Raw genomic sequence first — 10152 nt, 5'->3', positions numbered from 1 at the left:
AGCATCCTCCTCTGAACTGTCCCAAGGACTTCATTCATCTTTCAAATTATAAGTACACATGTTCAGTGACATTTAATATTAGTATATCTAGCATTTACTTCTGCTCTGTTCTAGCTTTCCCCTACTTCAAACATGTAATCATAATACTCCATTTCTGGGGATGAAAGGCAAAATCAAAACAGACTGCATAATTTTTTTAAAGTTTACTTATTTTGAGAGAGAGAAATAGCACATGCACGCACACATGAGCAGGAGAGGGGCAGAGAGAGAGGGAGAGAGACAATCCCAAGCAGGATCTGTGCTGTGAGAGTAAAGCCAGACAAGGGGCTTGAACCCACGAACCGGAAGATCATGACCTGAATCAAAAGCAAGAGTGGAATGATTAACAAACTGAGCCACCCAAGTGCCCCCAGGCTGCATAATTTTTGAGGCTGAGTGAAACACAAGGCCCTTGTTCAAAATTGATTAAGAATTCCAAGATGGTGGCAGTGAAGTATTAAACTAAGTGTAGGGCCCTTCTAAGTGCAGGGTCCATTTGGTTGCACAGGTTGCATACTCATGAAGCTGACCCTGGTCAAAATACAACTGTTAACGGTGTAGCCGAGTTGATCAAATTGCAAGTCAGCCATAGCAGCCAAGCTGGGTGCTAAAAACTTCTCTTTGAGTAGCTGGATGATGAAGGGTGGTCCAGGGAACATGGCATGGGTAAACATAACTGGCAGCAGACAGGTACTTGGGGAGTCCAGCAGTGGTTCTGTAACAATATATATGGATGTATCAGGATATCAGCCTTAAGGATGGCCCTACTGGTGTCCAAGACTGATCAGCCCAGTCCGTGGCAAGTGAATCTGACTTAGCCTTTCTTGTCATCCATTCCCCTGAGTAAGTCATGAAGTAGGTTTGTAATGCAATCTGGACCAATCAGCTATGATTTTTCTGTTTTAAGCTACAGAAACAATACAATACCTTCCCCTCTCCCCCTTCTGCATCCCCATATGTACTGCATTCTTACACGAGTACCAAACCAGGATTTTTTTTTCAGGGTTCTGATTACTTTCCGAGTTTAGTGGAACAGTTTTTCTAGATTTATGGTCCCCTTTTCTCCAGGGTCTCTCTACATACTCTTCCTCTTTTTTTAAGTAGACTTTATTTTTAGAGTATTTTTAAGTTCTTAGCAGAATTGAGCAGAACGTGTGTACAGAGAATTCCCATATACTCTCGCCCTCTACACATGCACAATCTCCCCCACTACTGACATCACAAACTAGAATGGTAAATTTGTTGGAGTCATTGAAACTACACTATCACCCAAAGCCCGTAATTTACACTAGGGTTCACTCTTAGTATTGTTCTACGTTCTCTGAGTGTTGACAAATGTAGTATATTGGTACATACCCACCACTATAGTGTAATGCAGAATAGTTTCACTGCCCTAAAAATCTTCTCTATGCTACTCATTCATCTCTCCCTCACCCCTACCCCCTGGCAACCACTGATCCTTTCATTATCTCCATAGTTTAGCCTTTTCCAGAATGTCATACAGCTGGTATCATACAGTATGTTGTCTTTTCAAACTGTCTTCTTTCATTTAGTAATATGCATTTAAGTTTCCTCCATATTTTTTTTTTTTTTTGTGGCTTGATGTAGCTCATTTCTTTTTAGTACTGAATAATACTCCACTAAGTGTACGGCAGTTTATGCATTTACATCTTGGTTGCTTTCAGGTTTTGGCAGTTACGAATAAAACCGCCATAAGCATCTGTGTGCAACTTTTGTGTGGACTTAAGTTTCATCTTATCTGGGTAAATTTGAAGGAGTGCAATTGATGGATCGTATGGTAAGAGTGTATTCAGTTTTGTTAGAAACCATTAAACTGTCTCCCAAAGTGGCTGTACCATTCTGCATTCCTACCAGCAATAATGAGAGTTCCAGTTACGCTACATCCCTGTCCACATTTGGTGTTGGCAGTGTTTTGGATTTTGGCCATGCTAATGGGTATTTAGTGGTTTGCAATTCCTTAATGACATATAATATTCAGCGTGCTTATAATATAATATTCATGTGCTTATCTTCCATCTGCATACCTTCTTTTTTTTTCATTGAAAAAATGTTATGGGCCTTTTGGATAGAAATAGGAATTTATTTGCCAGGAAGGATGATCCCATCATATTTCTATTGGAATCAGCATATGGCCTCCTCTTTTTTTTTTTTTAATGTTTATTTATTTATTTTGAGATAAAGAGATAGAGAGATAGAGGGAAAGAGAGCGCAGGAGAGGGAGTGGAGATAGAGGGAGGGAGTGGCAGAGTAAGAGGGAGAGAGAAAATCCCAAGCAGGCTCCATGCTCAGGGGCTTGATCTCACAGCCCTGCAATCATGACCTGAGCCAAAATCAAGAATCAGATGCTTAACTAACCAAACTACCCAGGAGCCCCAGCACATAACTCTCTCTTTTCTAAATCTGTGATTGGCAGCTTGTCTCCTACTTCTTGTCTGCAGTGTTGACACCCGGCCTACCCAGCACCACATAGGAGCCCAGGCTGTGGATACCAGTGCTTGGGTCATATTTGATTCCCAGATCAATGTGTTCTTGGATCCCAAACCAAAGTTTCCAGCATCTGAGAAGTTATTTTTCTTAATTCATACACTCATGCCTTTACACCTTTCTCTGGAATTTCTTCTGCGTTGGCCCCATGGACTGTGCAGTAGACAACAATCTTTTCATTTCTTCTGATGTCAAAGGATCTGATGGTATATCTAGCTTTGGAGAATGCAGGGGTCTGGCTTTGAGCTGCTCCAGCACCTTGGTTGCCAGGATCAGTCTGTCTCCACTCTCTCAAACACAGACGTTGCGGCAGTTTGTGGATGCAAAGTTCCCACATGGGGTTCTCTTTTTCATCTGTGCCATGGGGTTCTCTTTTTCCTGATCTGTGCCATGATGGAGAATGGGAAAAGCATCTGTATATTTTCTTTAGTGATATAGTCTGTTCAGGACTTTTGCCTATTTTTTAAATCAAGCAGTTTGTTTTCCTTATTGTTGAAATTTTAAAGATTCTACATATATTTTTGACAATAGTTTTTTTGTTGTTGTTGTTGTTTTTTTGTTTTTTTTTTATCAGATGTGTCTTTTGTAAACATTTTCTCCCAGTCTGCAATGTGTCTTCTCATTCTCTTAGCAGTGCCTTCCACGGAAGCATTATCCATTTTCTCATTCAAGAAATAGTCTATTCAACTGAGGGGATAACTCAGTAGATGAGAAGATCTCTGCCTTCGTGAAGCCTACACTTTAATGGAGAAAAGGACAAAAAACAGACAAGGAATGGACATATATCAGGCATTTAAGTGAAGATAGTTGCTGGGAAGAAAATACAAGTGGGGTAAAGGGATAGACACTGACTAGGTAGACCTAGTGGGGCCAAAAGTAGAATAGACCCTAGTGGGGGTAAGAGTGGGGTAGGAAACCAGTTAGTAGTCCATTGCTCTCCTACAAGCAAGACATGATATGTGTATGTGCTGGGGTAGAGGTAGTGGAGGTGGTGAGAAGTATCCAGATTCCGGACACTTGTTAAAAGTGCAGCTGATGTAACTTGCTCATAGATTGGGTGTAAGAGAAATAAACAATTTGGGGGTGAAAGTGAGGTTTGGGCCTCAGCAACCAAGTGAATGGTAATAGAACTGGAAGGGATTGGGGAAGGAATAGGATAGGTGGGGACCAGGCCAGGCAGGGGAAAATCAAGTGAAAATTCAGGTGAAGATGTTCAAGTAGGCCATTGTGATTCAACTTGAAATGTTAGGTAGGGTTACAGCTATACAAACTTGGGGGTCTTCACGATATCTTTGTAGGCCTTCCAAATTCTGTGTGCCTCTCCACCTTTCTCTCTGCCTCCATACAGGCTAACCAGTATCAATTAAGTGGATGGACTCCAACCTTCTGGTTTCTAGCTGGATTCAGCCAGACTAGCAACAGATCAGAAGGGAGGAGAGTAGGATGGGGTAGTTTACTCGCCCTGCTCCCTCCCTGAACTTCCCCCTCAATTGTCTGAAATTGTCCATGAAAATCCACGGCCCTTGTCAGGCAGGTCTCCACACAGCTGTCTCTCTTCAGATGCAATAGTTGCTTCCTCCCTTCATCCCCATGGATGGAGACAGCTCCTCCCCTGACTAGTCGCAGAGTACTGATATCCTTACACTTTTGTAAACAGTCCTTTAAGTGGACTCTGCTTGAATGACCTAAGTTTGAGTTTGCTGTCTATTTCCTGCTGGTACCTTGACTGAATTTAAAACCAGAGATTGGATGAGATTACTTAAGGAGTACAAAGAGATAGAAAAGAAAAGAGATTTGAGGACTGACTCTTATTTGGAGGTTGGAAAGAGGAGGTGAGTTCCACAAGGAGGAAGTCAGTGACACGGGAAGACAATCAGGAACACGGAGTATCTGGGTAGTGGCTCAGCGAAGACAGGTTTGAGAAAGAATCCTCCTAAAGTGGCCCAGGCCACCATTTCCCTGGGACTCTCAGGATCCCTAGCTTATCATCCCTGACCCTTTGTACCTCTCAGGGGTCTTGAAATTGCTTAGTAATTAACTTCTGACATCCCCAGATCAGCCGATTTGTTGTATGTATGTACCTCAGCCCTAGTGGAAATGGTTTGAGTTCTCCTTGGAGGCTCTCAGCAGCAGCACAAATCTACAGATGCATTAGGTATGGGAGGGAGAGGGAAATGGATAGGAATTGCCAAGGAGTTCACACACATGGGTGCACAAAATTCTGTACACGTCTCAAGTACTATGGCCAAAGCAGAAGCTGTTTCATATTCACCACAGATGTTGAGTATCTAACCTAACATTCAGTACACAGTGGCAGCTCAGTAGATTTTTTGGATGAATAAATGCTTGCTCTTGGTGCATGAAACCTCCTTTATAGACTTGACAACTAATTCCTTGAATTGCGCTATTATAATATGCCCCCTGATTATTCTTTTGTATACCCCATAATGCCTGGGTGTGAATGTTCTTTTCTTTTTTTAAAACAGAATTGTATTGAGAAGATGACAACATAAACTCTGCAGAAACAAAGGCTATGGATTTTGGTCACTTGGGCTCTGGGGCCATCAGATAAATGTATTACTAATGTACTTCTAACAACTATCGTCTTTGTTTAAAGTGTGAAATTGCTCTTCAGTAGTATCTTTTGCCACTCCCAGAAAGTGTGCTTTGTGTAACTGGCAAGTTTTTGCAGAGACTGTTAGCTGCTTGCAGCCTCTGTGTTAATGTGCTTTACTGATTTCCTCAACTCCCTTTATCTTATCCTGACTCAGTATAGGTGAAAACAACTCCCTCTCCTACAAAATGGAGTTTGAATCCTGGATGTGCCAATTTTACACACTGTAACTTTGTCTAAGATTTTAACTGTTTGAGTCTTAGTTTCTTTATCTATAAAATATTTCCTTTTTTTTAAGTTTATTTATTCATTTTGAGAGAAAGAGACCTTTCTCATTTTGAGAGAAAGAGAGAGAGAGAAGGAGAGAGAGAATCCCAAGCAGGCTCCACACTGTCAGGGCAGAGCGTGATGCTGGGCTTGAACCCATGAACTATAAGATCATGACCTGAGCCCAAACCAGGTCAGATGGTTAACCGACTGAGCCACACAGGCACCCCATCTATAAAATGAAATTAATAGTACAATTGATTCTCATTTATGGATCCCTTATTTGCAAATTCATCTACTTGCTAGAATTTGTTGGTAATCCCCAAATCAATGTCACAGCACTTTTGCAGTCATTGGTCAACGTGTGCAGTGCAATGAAAAATCTGAGTCACCTGAAAGACATGTTCCCAGCTGAGTTTTAACAAGGTGATACTTTGTCTTCTTGCTTCAGCTTATACTATAAACAAGTAATCCTTTTAGACCTATTTTGGGCCACATTTTCCAATTTTTGTGATTTTTCTCAGTGATTTTGCTCTTTAAAATGGCTCCTGAGCATAGTGCTGAAATGCTGCCCAGTATTCATAAGTACAAGAAGGCTGTGATGTACCTTACAGAAAAAAATACATGTGCTACATAAGCTTTGTTCAGGCATGTGTTCATTGACTGTTAGTTCAATGTTAATGAATCAACAATATATTTTATTTTATTTTTTTTAACGTTTATTCATTTTTGAGAGAGAGACAGAGACAGAGCATGAATGGCGGAGGGTCAGAGAGAGGGAGACACAGAATCCGAAACAGGCTCCAGGCTCTGAGCTGTCAGCACAGAGCCCAACGCGGGACTCGAACTCACGGACCACGAGATCATGACCTGAGCCGAAGTCATCCACCCAACCGACTGAGCCACCCAGGTGCCCCAACAATATATTTTAAATAAGATATCTTTAAACAGAAACACACATAAAAGATTACATATTAATCAGTTGATGATACTGTGACTGGAGGTTTGTGGGAACCTAATCCTGTGTCTCCTTCAATTTTTTTTTTTTTTTTTGAGAGGTTGAGAGCAAGCAGGGGGGTAGGAGCAGAGGTAGAGAGAGAATCTTAAGCAGGCTCCATGCTCAGCATAGAGCCTGATGCGGGGCTTGATCCGACAACCGTGGGGTCATGACCTGGGCTGAAATCAAGAGTCAACTGACTGAGTCACCCAGGTGTCCCCTTGTATATATTTTAGTAGCAATGGTTCAACATTAACTAATTCAGTGTTTGTAAAGACTTTATGAAAGATAACTAGTATTAAGATTAGGACCCACCTTAAAAGACCTCATTTTAATTTAATTACTTCTTTTTTTTTTAATGTTTATTTATTTTTGAGAGAGAGAGAGTGAAAGAGAGAGAGTGTGAGCAGGGGAGGGGCAAAGAGAGAGGAAGACACAGAACCAATGAGGCTCTAGGCGCTGAGCTGTCAGCACAGAGCCTGACGCAGGGCTCAAACTCACAAACTGTGAGTTAATGACCTGAGCCAAAGTCAGGCGCTTAATCGACTGAGCCACCCAGGCACCCCTAACTTAATTACCTCTTTAAAGAATTTGTCTTTAAATACAGTTACATTCTGAGGTACTGGGATTAGGACTTCAACATACAAATTTTGGAGGGGACCCAATTCAACCCATAGCACATCCTATCCGTCCTCATTTCCCACACCTGGTTCTCTAGCCAGCCAAACTGGCCACTCAGCATCCCCTGAAGTTTTCTTGTTTCTGGGCTTTGCTCACAATATTGCATCCCTACAGCATTCTTTATCTCCGCCTGTTTAAGTCAAAGCTACCTTTTAAAAACCAGCATACTGATGAATGCTCATCAAAGAGGTAATTAAGTTAAAATGAAGTCTTTAAGGTGGACCCTAATCCAACATGATTAATGTCCTTACAAGAAGAGGAAATTTGGACACAGACACGCCCACACACAGAGGAAAGACCATGTGAAGACAGAGGTAGAAGATGGTTATCTACAAGTCAAGAAGAGAGGCCTCAAAAGATACCAATCCTGTTGGTACTTTGATTTTAAACTTCTCAGCCTCCAGAACCATGAGAAATAAATCTCTGTTGTTTATAAACTATCTAGTTTATGGTATTTTGCTATGGAAGCCCAAATGGTCTGAGATGCCAGGCAAATGAGTTGGGATTGGACCCTGTAGTTTGAACAACTAAATGTTTTAACTTTCTTTTTAATGTTTATTTATTTTGGGGAGAGAGAGAGTGTGTGTGTGTGACAGTAAGGGGCAGAGAGAGGGGACAGAAGATCCCAAGCAGGATCCATACTGGCAGCCCGATGCCATACAGAGAGCCCGATGTAGGGCTCAAACTCACAAACTGTGATATCATGTAAGCCGAAGTTGGATACTTAACCAACTCAGCCACCCAGGTGCCCACATAACTAAACTTTTTAAAGAGGGGTAATGTGATCCATGCTGCCCTTCAGGAAGGAAACCGGAAGCATCTGAAGAGAACAAGCTAAAAAGAAGAAAGGTGGGAGGCTGGGTAGGTTATTGCTGTTGAGGATTATTCTTCTAGGTTTATGTATCTGTATTTGAGGCTCACATAATGTTGTACATTGTTAGGCCCTGATACAAAAGGATAGTAGTGGAACAAGGTCATAGAGTCTGGGACAAGGCTGGGAGAATGCTCTAAGAAAACAGTGAAACTGAAAACAGGTTTCTGGAAAACTTTCACAACAGCATGTTTGAAATTTCCAGCGGGGCTGTGAGGACTACAAAGGAATTGTGTAGCAATGGTCACTGAGCTTAAGATATACTATTTCCACGTGTGCCAAGGATATCATTGGGGATAGGAAATACTGAGACCCAAGTCATGAATAACAGATCTCTGGCAGGCATTCAACAGAGAGTCCTGAGCTGATATATGTGCCTGGACAAGAAGCAGCAACATAAAACTTACTTTAATGTGTATTTTTCTCCATCATTTTGTTTCTTGCCTTCTGGAGTTTGATCATTTAAGGGAAACTGAGGCAATGATTGCCTCAGAATAACTTAGAGTTTGAATTTTGGGACAGGAGAGTAATTTCACTTTTGGACATATTGAGTACGACGTGCGTTTCCAACTGGGACTTGTGAATGCAAAAGTCTAGCAGGACTGGACTGGAATACATAGATTTGAGAGCTGTTTGCTTGTGGGTGACAGATAGAGCCAAAGCTATCTGGGAATCTGCACTGCAAGAAAAGAAAGATAGAGGCTGTGAATAGCTCTTACCAGGCTGCAGTCGAAGGAAGTGAAGGCACAGGAGTGGTCAGAGATAGAAGAGGAAAGCCATGACACAAAAGCCACCAGCGGAGGAACCAGTGATGTGGTTATCTTTGGAAAAAAGATAAATAGATGAAAATACATAGGAATGGGGTTAAAGTGGAGGAAGTTTAAGACAGATGAACTTGATTTCAGAGAAGTGAAAAGCCAGCTCATCTTGGAGAGTAAGAAAGGAATTAAGGAGAATAGGAAGTGTTCAGTAAATAGGCACCATGAGAATATAATAGGAAGTAAACAAAGCTGAACAAAAGACTGCTCATCCCCATGAGAATTCAGTAGATAGTCTATAGCATAAAAGTGCAAGGAAAAATTCTATGGTGCTCTGATGTTTCCATTAATGCCTCAAGCTATTTTAGTCAGCACTTTTTCAGTTGCAATTGAAGGAAATCCCAACTCAAACTAGATTAGAGTCTAAAGGTAATCTACTGGCATATATAACAGGAAAAGTCTGAAGAAAGTCTTAAGACAAGGCTAAATCCAAGGCCTCAAATAATTGTCATCCAAAGTACATTTTTCTCCATTGTTTGGCTCTGCTTTCCTAGATAGCCACTGGCAGCTCCAAAAACATAGTCTCGCTGCTTTAGCAAAAGCCCACACAGAAAGAGCACTTCTTTCCCAATTTTTCCAGCCAAAACCTAGTAGAGACTATAATTGGCCCAGCTTGGATAAGGTGCCCAACATTGAACTAGTCCCTGGGGCTAAGGGGCTGGGACAGTTGGATTGCCTGAATCACCCCTGAAGTCATGAATAACATGGACCCAAAGTGAGGGAGGGGTGGTTTTTCAGAGGAATGCCAGTCAGGCAAAACAACCAGGTCCACTACAGACTGAGAACAGGAGTGGAAAAAACAGGTGGTAGGACCAGTATCTTTCAGGACAGGTTAGGTTATGCTATAATAACAGACACACCTGTAATCTCAAAGGCTTAAAACAGCAGAGATTTATTTCTTCTGTTGTTACATGCATTGTTGGTCTGTTGGGACCACTTTCCCCACTTTAGAGAATGTTTCTTATAATATAGACAAAAGGAAAGAGATCATGACAAAGGAAGCATTATCTCTTTAAACGTTTATATTTTTGAGAGACAGAGAGAGACAGGGGGCGAGCAGGGGAGGGGCAGAGAAAGAGGGAGACACAGAATCCGAAGCAGGCTCCAGGCTCTGAGCTGTCAGCACAGAGTCCGATGTGGGGCTCAAACTCACGAACCGTGAGATCACGACCTGAGCCGAAGACAGAAATTCAACTGACTGAGCCACCCAGGTACCCCAGGAAGCACTATCTCTTAAAGCTTCTACCTGGAGATATGTCTTCTCAAAATTATTGACATTTCATTGGCCAAAGTAGAGGAATGGAGAAGTAAGACACTACCAGGTACCTGGAGGGAAGAGAACTGAAAGTTTTATAAATGG

At 41.7% G+C, this 10152-nt stretch overlaps 1 pseudogene; it reads right to left on the bottom strand.

Moving 5' to 3' along the window:
- Positions 1–2139: 2139 nt before the first annotated feature.
- On the bottom strand, positions 2140–2907 carry LOC122241911 (annotated as a pseudogene).
- Positions 2908–10152: the final 7245 nt, after the last annotated feature.

The sequence above is a fragment of the Panthera tigris genome, chromosome C2, assembly GCF_018350195.1.
Source record: "Panthera tigris isolate Pti1 chromosome C2, P.tigris_Pti1_mat1.1, whole genome shotgun sequence".
Taxonomy (NCBI): Eukaryota; Metazoa; Chordata; class Mammalia; order Carnivora; family Felidae; genus Panthera; species Panthera tigris.
Note: the sequence above shows the minus strand (reverse complement) of the source record. Positions and strands in the feature narration are given on the sequence as shown.